Genomic DNA, 11383 nt, shown 5'->3' on the forward strand with positions numbered 1-11383 from the left:
CTTCTCCCAGCTACGTCTTGTTCTGCATCAGTGGCATATGATTTAAATGCTCTCTTGCCCCAGTTCTCTTCAGAAAAAGCAAATTTTCTTTTAATCAACCTTATTGAGGCATAACTCATATACAATAAAATTCACCATTCTTTAAATTCAAAGTGTATTTTTCTGTTGAATCAACTATTAGCTCCCAGTATACAGTTTGATTTTTTTATGCCTTCCAAACATTAGCACAGTTATTATCACCTCATCAATAAGCAAATAAAAAATCAATTTAGTCCCAGTGGTTATGTCTAGAACAATCTAGATTGTTCGGGCGGTCAGGAACTCTTAACTGTTTGCTTTAGCTTTTAGTTCTTTGTTCTATCTCCAAATACAAAAGAGCTGTCCCCACAAAGAGATTAACAGCAAACAGACTCCAGGTTTTTGGAATAATTGCAAGTGAGTATCTTAACCAAATAAACCCTGTGGCCCTCCCAACAGCAGGTTGAGTTAGGTTTCTCTGCAGGCCTGGCTGTGTCCGCCAATCCCACACACACCAGTCCCCGTTTCTTAATAGGAGCCCAGGGGGAAAAAGCTGTTTGGGGACCTGCCTGGTGATTGTATAAGGACCTCAATTTCTCAGGCAGCAGGAGCTCCATTTTGTCGAGGACCCAGTGGTAGGTGGCCCGAAGGCCCCAGGGGGCCAGCTGACGTCTCTTCAGATGGGTGACCTCGGGCGGGTGGGAGAGTGGCCACGTGCTCGTGGCTGACAAAGAAGGGTACTCCTCACCTCCTCCTGCCACCATGCCTCTCGTCCTCCTCTCCCCTAGGGTGCGCTTCGCACCACTCAGCCTGCCCTCCTGTGAACCCACCAGGCGGCCAGGGCCCAGAAAAGAAAAAAAAAGATTCACCATTTTTAAGGAGACAGTTTGATGCGTTTTTTGTTTGTTTGTTTTTTTAAAGATTTTTTTAAATTTAATTTTATTGTGTTATGTTAATCACCATACATTACATCATTAGTTTTAGATGTAGTGTTCCATGATTCATTGTTTGCGTATAACACCCAGTGCTCCATGCAGAACATGCCCTCCTTAATACCCATCACCAGGCTAACCCATCCCCCCACACACCTCCCCTCTAGAACCCTCAGTTTGTTTCTCAGAGTCCATAGTCTCTCATGGTTCGTCTACCCCTTCAATTTCCCCCACCTTCATTTTTCCCTTGCTACTACCTTCTTTTTACTTTTTTGTAACATACAATGCATTATTTGTTTCAGAGGTACAGGTCTGTGATTCGTTAGTCTTACACAATTCACAGCGCTCTGATGCGTTTTGACAAATGTATCACCATGTAACCACCATGACCATCAAGATATAGAACATTTCCATCATCACTCAAAACTTTCCTTTGGGGGTGCCTGGGTGGCTCAGCGTTAAGCATCTGCCTTCGGCTCAGGTCATGATCCCAGGGTCCTGGGATCGAGCCCTGCGTCAGGCTCCCTGCTCCACGGGAAGCCTGCTTCTCCCTCTCCCTCTGCCCCTGCTTGTGTTCCCTCTCTCACTGTCTCTCTCTGTCAAATAAATAAATAAAATCTTTAAAAAACAAACAAACAAAAAAACTTTCCTTTGTGTCTCTTTGAAGTCAATACCCTCCTCCCACCCACAACCCATGGGATTCACTGATCTGCTCTCTGTCTTCTAGAGTTTTAGATAAATGAATCATAGAGTATGTGGTCTTCTAGGTCTGGTTTTTGAGATTCATCCAGGTTGTTGCATGTATCAATAGCAGCTTGTTTTTATCCCTGAGTAATATTATAGTATGAATGTGCCAAAATTTGTCCAACTACCAATAGTTAATGGCTATTTGGGTAGTTTCAAGATTGAGACAATTTTGAATATATACATACAAGTCTTTCTATCAACACATTTTTTAATTCTCTTGGATAAACACCTAGCAATGGGATTTCTGAGCCATATTTAAGAAACTGCCAGACTGTCGTTTAAAGAGGCTGTTCTCTTTTTTTTTTTTTTTCTTTTCAGAGAGAGAGAGAGTGTGCAATTGGAGAGGGGAAAGGGAGAAGGAGAGAGAGAATCTTAAGCAGGCTCCACACTCAGCAAGGAGCCTGACATAGGGCTTGATTATAGAGCTCACAACCTGAGCCAAAATCAATAGTTGGATGTTTAACCGACTGAGCCACCCAGGCGCCCCAGAGGCTGTTCTCATTTTTGCATTACCCCCAGCACTGTGTGAGGGTTTTAGTTGTTCCATGATCTCTTGTCATTTGATTTTGACAGTCTTTTTAATATTAGCCACCCTAGTGGAAATGTTGTATTATCTCAATTTGGTTTTAATTTATATTTTCCTAATGACTAATGATGTCAAGCATCTCTTCATGTGCTTATTTCCCAAACATCTGTCTTACTCTGTGAAGGGTCTCTTTAAAACTTCTGCCTATTTTTAAAAAATCAGGTTGTCTCATCTTGTTATTGAATTATAAGAGTTCTTTATATATTCTGAAAACAAATAATTTTCCTGAACATATGTTTTGCAAATATCTTCTCCCAGGCTATGTTTTCCCTTTGCATCATCTTAACAATATCCTTTCAAGAGCAGAAGTTGTTAATTTTGATGTTCAAGTTTCAAGTTCCTATCTAAAGAATTTTTGCCAAACGTCACACAAATTTTTTCCTAAGTTTTTTCCTAGAAATTTTGTGGTTTAGCTCTTATATTTTGGTCTATAATTTATTTCAGGTTAAATTTTTTATATGGTGTGAGAGAAAAGTCAAAGTATTTTTCCCCCATATAGTTTGTTCTGACACCATTTGTGTAAAAAACTGTGCCTTCTCCATTGAATTACCTTGGTACTTTTGTCAAAAATCAATTGCTCAGGGATGCCTGGGTGGCTCAGTCAGTTGAGCATCCGACTCTTGGTTTTGCTCAGGTCATGATCTCAGGTCATGAGATCAAGCCTCATGTTGGGCTCCACGCTCAGTGCAGAGTCTGCTTGAGATTCTCTCTTTCCATTTCCCTCTGCCCCTCCCCCGTGCTCATTCACACACGTGCTCTCGCTCTCTCTCTCAAATAAATAAAGTCTTTTAAAAAATCAATTGCGGGCGCCTGGGTGGCTCAGTTGGTTAAGCGACTGCCTTCAGCTCAGGTCATGATCCCGGGGTCCTGGGATCGAGTCCCGCATCGGGCTCCCTGCTCTGCGAGGAGCCTGCTTCTCCCTCTCCCACTCCCCCTGCTTGTGTTCCCTCTCTCGCTGTGTCTCTCTCTGTCATATAAATAAATAAAATCTTTAAAAAAAAAAATCAATTGCTGGGGCACCTGGGTGGCTCAGTTGGTTAAGGGACTGCCTTTGGCTCAGGTCATGATCTCAGGGTCCTGGGATCGAGCCCCGCATCGGGCTCCCTGCTCAGCGGGAAGCCTGCTTCTCCCTTTCCCGCTCCCCCTGCTTGTGTTCCCTCTCTTGCTGTGTCTCTCTCTCTCTCTCTCTGTCAAATAAATAATTAAAATATTTTTAAAAATAAAAATAATAAATAAATAAATAAATTGCTCATGTATGTGTGGGTCTCTTTCTGAACTCTATTCTGGTCCACTAATATGCATGTCTGTTCTTATGCCAACACCCCACTGTCATTATTAGATGTAGCTTTATGGAAAGTCTTAAAATTAGCATGAGTCCTCCAACTTTATTCTTCTTTTTCAAAATTGTTTTGTCTAATCTAGGCCTTAGCATTTCATATACATTTATATATCACCTTGTCAATTTCTACAAAATCCCTGTGGGAATTCCTACCAGTATTGCTTGGGAGGTACAAATCAATTTCGAGGGAAACAATATTGAGTCTTCCAACCTATGAACATTGTATATCTCTCTGCTAATATAGGCCTTTAAATTTTTTTTTCTCGGCAGTATTTTTCAGTTTTCAGTGTACAGACCTTTCACGTATTTTGTTAAATTCATCTTAAGTATTTCATGTTTTTCAATGCTATTGTAAATTATATTTTAAAATATCAGTTTCCAGGGCGCCTGGGTGGCTCAGTTGGTTAAGCGACTGCCTTCAGCTCAGGTCATGATCCCGGAGTCCGTGGATCGAGTCCCGCATCGGGCTCCCTGCTCGGCAGGGAGTCTGCTTCTCCCTCTGACCCTCTCCCCTCTCATGTGCTCTCTCTCTCATTCTCTCTCTCAAATAAATAAATAAAAAATCTTTAAAAAAAAATAATAAATAAAATAAAATAAAATATCAGTTTCCAGGGTGTCTGGGTTGCTCAGTCAGTTAAGCACCCAACTCTTGATCTCAGCTCAGGTCTTGATCTCAGGATCATGAGTTCAAGCCCTGTGTTGGGCTCCATGCTGGGCATGGAGTCTACTTAAAAAAAAAACATAAAATAAAATTTCGGTTTCCAATTGTTCATCTGCATCTATGAGAGTCTTTTTTATGTTAATATGATGTCTGATATTAATTGATTTCTAATATTGAATCAACCTTGCATTTCTGGGATAAACCCTACTCGGTCATTATGTATTATCCTTTTTATATATAATTGGATTCAGTTTGCTAAAATCGTGTTGAAAATTTTGTGCACCTACACTCATGAGCAATATTGGCCTATAGTTTTCTTCTTTGGTAATATTTTTTACTAATTTTGGCATCAGGGTAGTGCTGAGCCCATAAAATAAGCTGAGAAGTATTATCTTGTGTTCCATTTTATGGACGAATTTCTGTAAATCTGGTATTATTTCTTCTTTACATGTTTGGAAAAATTCACAGTGGAGCCATCTGGGCCTGGAATTTTTTGGCGGTTGCTGTTTTTGTTCTAAGATTTGCAATTAGGGGGCGCCTGGGTGGCTCAGTTGGTTAAGCGACTGCCTTCGGCTCAGGTCATGGTCCTGGAGTCCCGGGATCGAGTCCCGCATCGGGTTCCCTGCTCGGCAGGGAGTCTGCTTCTCCCTCTGACCCTCCTCCCTCTCATGCTGTCTCTCATTCTCTCTGTCTCAAATAAATAAATAAAAATCTTAAAAAAAAAAAAAAAGATTTGCAATTAGGAATTCAATTTCTTTCATAAATACCATTTATTTCTCTATAGTTTTCAGTTATCTACTTCTTGACTGAACTACAGTAATTTATTTCTTTCAAAGGTATTGTCCATTTCACTCAAGCTGTAGAATATACTGACATATGTCATACATTATTTTAATATCCTTTTAATATGTGGAGTAATCCCTTTCCATCCCTGATACTGATCATTTGTATTTTCTCTTATTTTCCTAGTAAGTCGGACTAGAAATTTATCTATTTTATTGCTCTTTCAAAGGATAATTGTATTAGTTTCCTATTACTGCTGTGATAAATTACCACAAACTTTGTGTCTTCAAACAACACAGATATATTCTGCAATTCAAAAGTCCAAAGTCAGTCTCACCGGGCTGAAGCCAAGGTGTCAGCCGGGCCAATTGTTTCTGGAGGTTCTGAGGGAAACATGCACTTTCTTGCCTTTTTCAATTTCTAGAAGCTACCTGCATTCTTTGGCCCATGACCAGTCCCTGCATGTTGCACCTTCTTGCTTCTACCATCATTAGTCTAACCCTGACCCTCCTACCCCTCTAATTAGGATGCTTGTGATTACAGTGGGTCTGCCCCAATAGTCCAGGATCATCTCTCTGGTTCAAGATCCTTAAGAAATCACATCTGCAAAGTCCCTCTTGCCATGTAAAGTACAGATTCCCATGTCTTGGGCATCTTTGGGCAACCATTACTCAGCCTACTGCAGCATTTGATTTCATTGTTTTTCTCTATTGTTTGTTCATTTCCTATTTTATGGATTTCCAGTGTTCTCGCTAGTGTTTTCTTCCTTCTTTTTGCCTTAGGTTTATTTTGCTCTTTTTCTAGTTCCTTAAGGTAGAAGTTTAGATTTTTTTTATTTACAATATTTCTTCTTTTATATTAAAAGCATTTAATGCCATAAAGTTCCCTGGAAATACTGCTTTTAAATACACCCCCAGGGGCGCCTGGGTGGCTCAGTCGTTAAGCATCTGCCTTCCGCTCAGGTCATGATCCCAGGGTCCTGGGATCGAGTCCCACATCGGGCTCTCTGCTCAGCAGGAAGCCTGCTTCTCCCTCTCCCACTCCCCCTGCTTGTGCTCCTGCTCTTGCTATCTCTCTCTCTGTCAAATAAATAAAATCTTTAAAAAAATAAAAATAAAAATAAATACACCCCCAAATTTTTGATATGTTGTGCTTTCAATTTCATTCACTTCAAAAACATTCATCTTCTGTGAGATCTTCTTTGCCCCATGCGTTATTTTAAAAATATGCTTTTAACTTGGAGTCTTTTAGATATATTTCTCTTGTTGATTTCTTTCTCTCTCTCTTGTTGATTTCTAATTAATTCCTAATTAGAAACGTGTATGCTAATTTACTTCTCTTGTGTAAATTTGAGCTTTTAAATTTATGGAGACTTATGACTCAGAATCTTGATGACTATTTCATGTTTGAAAACGTGTTTTGCTGTTTTGAAAAGGGTGTGTATTCTGCTGTTTTGGAATGATGTAGTCTATAAACATCAATTAGGTCAACTTGACTGATAATGTTGTTTAAGACTTGTATATCTTCACTCATTTTCTGTCTGTTTTTTCTATTACTGGGAGAAGTGTGTTGAAATCTGCAACTATAATTGTGGATTTGCATCTTCTTTTAGCTCCGCCAGTGTGTGCTTCATGGATTTTGAATCTCTGTTGTTAGGTTCATATCCGTTTAGAATAGTTACATCCTCTTGGTGGACTGACCACTTTATCATTGTATTATGCCCCTCTCTTTCCCTGGAAATGGTCCTCGTTGAGTTTTCAAAATAATATAAGAGAGGACCCGAGGTTGTGTGGCTGATCTAACACTGCCTATTTATGCCTGGCACATCATTTTAAAGCTAGAACCTCACACATAAATGATCTTTAGAACTCATGAAATGTAGCTTCTTCTGCTTTTGAAAGTCTTGTACCGTAGATTTGCAGCCAAGCGATAAGGAAATCGTTCCATTCCCTATACCTAAAAGCTGACATAAGAAAACATTTTCTTTTCCCTCTAATCAAAGCCTGGCCTCAGCTCCCTCTGTTTACCGAGCCCAACGCAACGCTTTCATGTTGGTTTGGCCAGCACTTGCTACCTCTTGCCTATATACAAGCAGCTGCTTGCCTGTGGCTAAAGCTGCCGTTAGCTGCCGTTAGCTGCTAGGTCAAAATCCCCTTGGGCTACGCTTCCTGAAAAATCAAAGGCCTAAAGCTGCCAGCCCAGCCCCACTCATCAGAAGACAGTCGCATAACTGTAAAAACTAGTCGCGCAGTGCACCAAAGCCCTATGAACCCCCAGAGTTAAAGAAAAAAAAAAATCACATGACCCACATTTATCCCACCAAAGCCCTAAAGTCACTCAGTCAAAGCTTCATGTTTTGGGCTCCCCAGATCGGACTGCTTCTCTATCTCTCAGCGTTCCTGGATTGTGCTCCAAATGCTGGGGGAAAGGATGCTATAAATTGGACTCCCTCAGACTCAATTCCCCTCCTGTGCTGATGCTAACTAACCATAACTGGTTGCATAACATGTGTAATAAGGTTCATCTTCCCCGCTGTCCAGCAACACACTGGGCTCAGTTTTGGGTGGGGTTTTTTTTTTCTACAACACTCACCCCTGTGTAAGTTCAGGCCCCTCACTACTTTATGAGGGAAGAGCTTCCTAGTGGTGACAAGGTGGGAGACGTCCCACACAGGTGGTGTGGCTGGAGGCTCAGCCACATCTGGGAGCCTGATGCGCCTTTCTCTGCTGCAGGAGCCACGGGGCGGGGGGGGGGGGGGGGGGACATAGGAGGTGGGTGGTGCTCTGCCTCTCTCTGTCGCCTCTGCTCTCATTCATGCCCCCGCCCCTCACCCAAGTCAGTCCCTTGTTCACGTAGCTTCTGGCTGCCTCCACAGTTGTGTCCAGGATCACCCTCTGCTTCCCATTCCCACATCCCAGATGGCCCTCCTACTCCCTCCTGGGAAGGCAGGCGGGGTGTCAGCTTCTCTCCCCAGCTCCTATTAATCTTTGTGATGCCATATCCTATGGTTTGCTCTCCTCAGGGTCTTCCTTTTCGATTCCTAATAACCTAGTTTGGAAGTCAAAAGAAAACAGAAAGGAATATTAACCTCTTCCTCTTTCCATCTGGATGTTTGGACAACCAGGGAGAAGGCCGCAGACATATAGGAAAGTAGGAAGAGCACAGAGATTAAGATTCAGGACTCGAGGTCAGCGCCCAGGTTTGCCCACACTGCACCAGAGGGGTCTCACGATCCCTCCAAGCGCCCATCCTGGTACAGGGCTCGCACACGAGGAGAACCACTAACCATCCAAGTCTAGTCCAATGACAGTGCTAGTAGTTAAAAGTAGGTCCGGAGGTTTTACAAACGAATGCCCTATGGCTGGAAGAGGTTAAGCTGCATGTCCAAGACACACTGCTTGTCAGAAGCACGGCTGGGATTCAACCCCAGGCTGCTGGACCCACCCAACCCCCACCTTGGGGTCACCTGGCAGGACTGGTGGGCAGCCGGCTCAGAGCAAGATGGGGACACAGGGCAGAGGCCAGAGCAAGGGGGACACTTACTTCTAAAATGAAACTACCACCATGGCAGATGGGAGAGGAAAGGCAGGAGTAGTCTGGGCCTGATTTTGCTCCACGTATGAGGGAGCCAGTCACTGGTGTCTGAAGACCCTTCTCCAGATGCACCAGCCCCAGTGGGACTCTCTTTAAATGTCTTCTGATTGTTTCCATTCAAAGCTATCTTCCAAAACTCAGAATTTTCCACCTACCTTTACGAATAGGATATAAGTGTAATATGGAGAAGTGGGAGGAGAAAACCACCTGTCCTGAGGGGGGACGGGGGTGGGGCATGGAGCTGTGTGTGGCAGAGTTCAAGGCTGCCCCAGGTACTAACATCCCAGCCATTGATGTCATTCCCCTTCTGGGCTGTTCTTGAGTTAGCTGTATAAGAGGATGCTTTAAAATGGTTCAGAGCAGCAAAGAGTGCTGTTTTGATGGGACTCTAAGGAAAACCCTCATATGGGTTTCAGAGATATAATGGGAAAAATCCCTGGTGGCCTTGCATTACAATCCTTGAGGGGCTTCAGAGTTGATGAAGGACAAGGGTGGGGTTTTTTTCCCCCAACTGACTTTTCAGATTCAAGGCTCCCATGTGAGGGATCCTTCTGAGGGAATGTGGGGATTCCTGCCAACAGTAATTATAGCTGGATCCTCATGATACCCTGAAAGGTTGAAATCAAGCAGCAGCTGTGGCTGTCCAGAAATGCCCTTTCTCCACAGGACTGGGGCTGGGTCTACACAGTGTCACGAGCAGTCAGGATTCAACCACTGTCCCTCTGACCTCACCTCACATCACAGTCTTCCGCACGCACGACCCAACAGCCCCACTGGTCCTCTTTATATTTCTCAAGCACACCAAGGTTTTCTCCTTTTGGTCTCGGAACTGCTGTTTCCTGGGCCTGGAACGTTCTTGCCCAGACTTGTGCCTGGCCGGCTTCTTGGCATCACTCAGGCCACTCCTCCAGGAGGCCTCCCTCACCAGCGATTCTAAAGAAGTACGGGACCTCACTTTCCCACCTCCGTGTTTTATTTTCTTCACAGCAATTATGACTAGTATTTTCTAATGTATTCATTCTGTTACTGTCTTTCTCCTCCCCTGGAATATAAGCTCGATGAGAGCAGGAAACTTCTCTCCCTTGTCCTCACTGCTGCATCCCGAGGACCTTGCCTGGCACATAGCAGACACTCAAGAAAGTTTGGTTAAACAGGTGAGGGAGAGGATGCTGCTCTATGTGGGGCCAGCTGCCCCCCTCACCCAGAAGCGACCACCAACTGGCAGGGGTCTGCGGGCCTCCGGGGAGCGCGTTGGCATGTATCAGCCTCACCATGCCCTTACTACAGGGACGGCATTTGGGCTCACGGTGGAAAGAATTATAGGATTTGAGCTGATGAAATTACATCTGTCATGTACCAGTCGGTTTTCAAGATAGGAAGGAAAGCCATAGAGCTTTCTCGTTTTAGGTACAACTACTGTGTCCTAACCCATTTCTCTCAGCAGTGCCCCATTTTGAATGATTGTGGTTTTCTCTCATTTTTCTTTGAAGTATTTATTCACAGCTTGGTTTGCGGGAGTTGGAAATCGGGTCTGGGGAAGGTTGCTGAGCCCTCCGCTGACACAGAAGAGGAGGTCATCCACTGGTCACTGGTCCTGGCTCTTCGCAAGACAATATGGTGAACTTTATTAAGATTAAAGGCAATCACCATTCATGGGCTTCATTTACAAGGATTTTGTAAGGAGTCCGTGGAACCTTCCCCAGGGGGTCCTCTGGTTCAACTTTCCACCAAGAGCAACACCTTCCATGACATGGCTAACATAATTGTCCGACCTTTGCGTGAACAGTCAGCTACCTCACCGAGCAGGCAGCCCATATTTTACCCCCGACAAACCTTTTCTGAGGACATTTCCCAATAAAATCGATTATTTTTCTTTAAAACCTTTTTCTATGGGCAGTTGGTAGATATTTTAAAGTTTGGGATTTGGGCCATATGGAGTGAAATATTTAGAAATGTTTAGAGCTATTTTGTTCCTTAGGAAAATGAGATTGAGAATAACCTAAGAGAAAATACTGCACCATTGGCTTTTCCCATTCATAAACACATGCTGCTTGGCACTCACTTCTCTGGCATTCTGTGAGGTGAGGGAGCCTGGAGTTGAAATTTCATTCGCATGTTATCCCACTGTGATAGGAAATTATTTCTCCTTGGCCAACTGTTATCACGCAGATTGCTCTAAAATCAGATTACAGATGTTTGTTTTGATTGATTAGTTAGTCCTGCCTTTAAAAAAAATCGCTCATATCTTATCAGTGAGAATAAAGCTGAGAAAGCAATTACAAGACTTACCTGTCAGTTTCTGAGAGTGTTTTAACCAGAAGCTCCACAGAAATAACTCCTAGATAAAGGTGAGACAGAAACAAACTTCTTTAAAATCATGAGTAAATCTGTCAAATCTGTCAAATAACCCGAGGGGCCACGAATTTAATGAAATCCAATTAAGTTGTCCTGTCCATCAGTGAGCACCCATTAAATGCCAGGTTATTCCAGTAGCTGCACAGGATAGAGGATAAAAAGAACTTGAAGTTCACACTCGCGGTGCCCAGAGGAGCCTGATCTCCGTCCTCCCGTCCCCACCAGGAAGTCATTTAATGGGTCCACTTCATGTTCTGGCCAAGTGTCATGGGATTCTTACAGGGATAAGAGAAATGGGGCTTAGCTTTGGGGAGATGATATGTACACACTCCAGGTTTTGGGACCAGACCTCCTGGTGTGAGTCTCAG

The 11383-nt window shown here is 43.3% G+C and overlaps 1 pseudogene; it reads right to left on the reverse strand.

Moving 5' to 3' along the window:
- Positions 1-324: 324 nt before the first annotated feature.
- LOC102750109 (mitochondrial pyruvate carrier 2 pseudogene) lies at positions 325-848 on the reverse strand (annotated as a pseudogene).
- Positions 849-11383: the final 10535 nt, after the last annotated feature.

This window comes from Leptonychotes weddellii, chromosome 9, assembly GCF_054177405.1.
Source record: "Leptonychotes weddellii isolate Sample4059 chromosome 9, ASM5417740v2, whole genome shotgun sequence".
In the NCBI taxonomy this organism is placed as follows: Eukaryota; Metazoa; Chordata; class Mammalia; order Carnivora; family Phocidae; genus Leptonychotes; species Leptonychotes weddellii.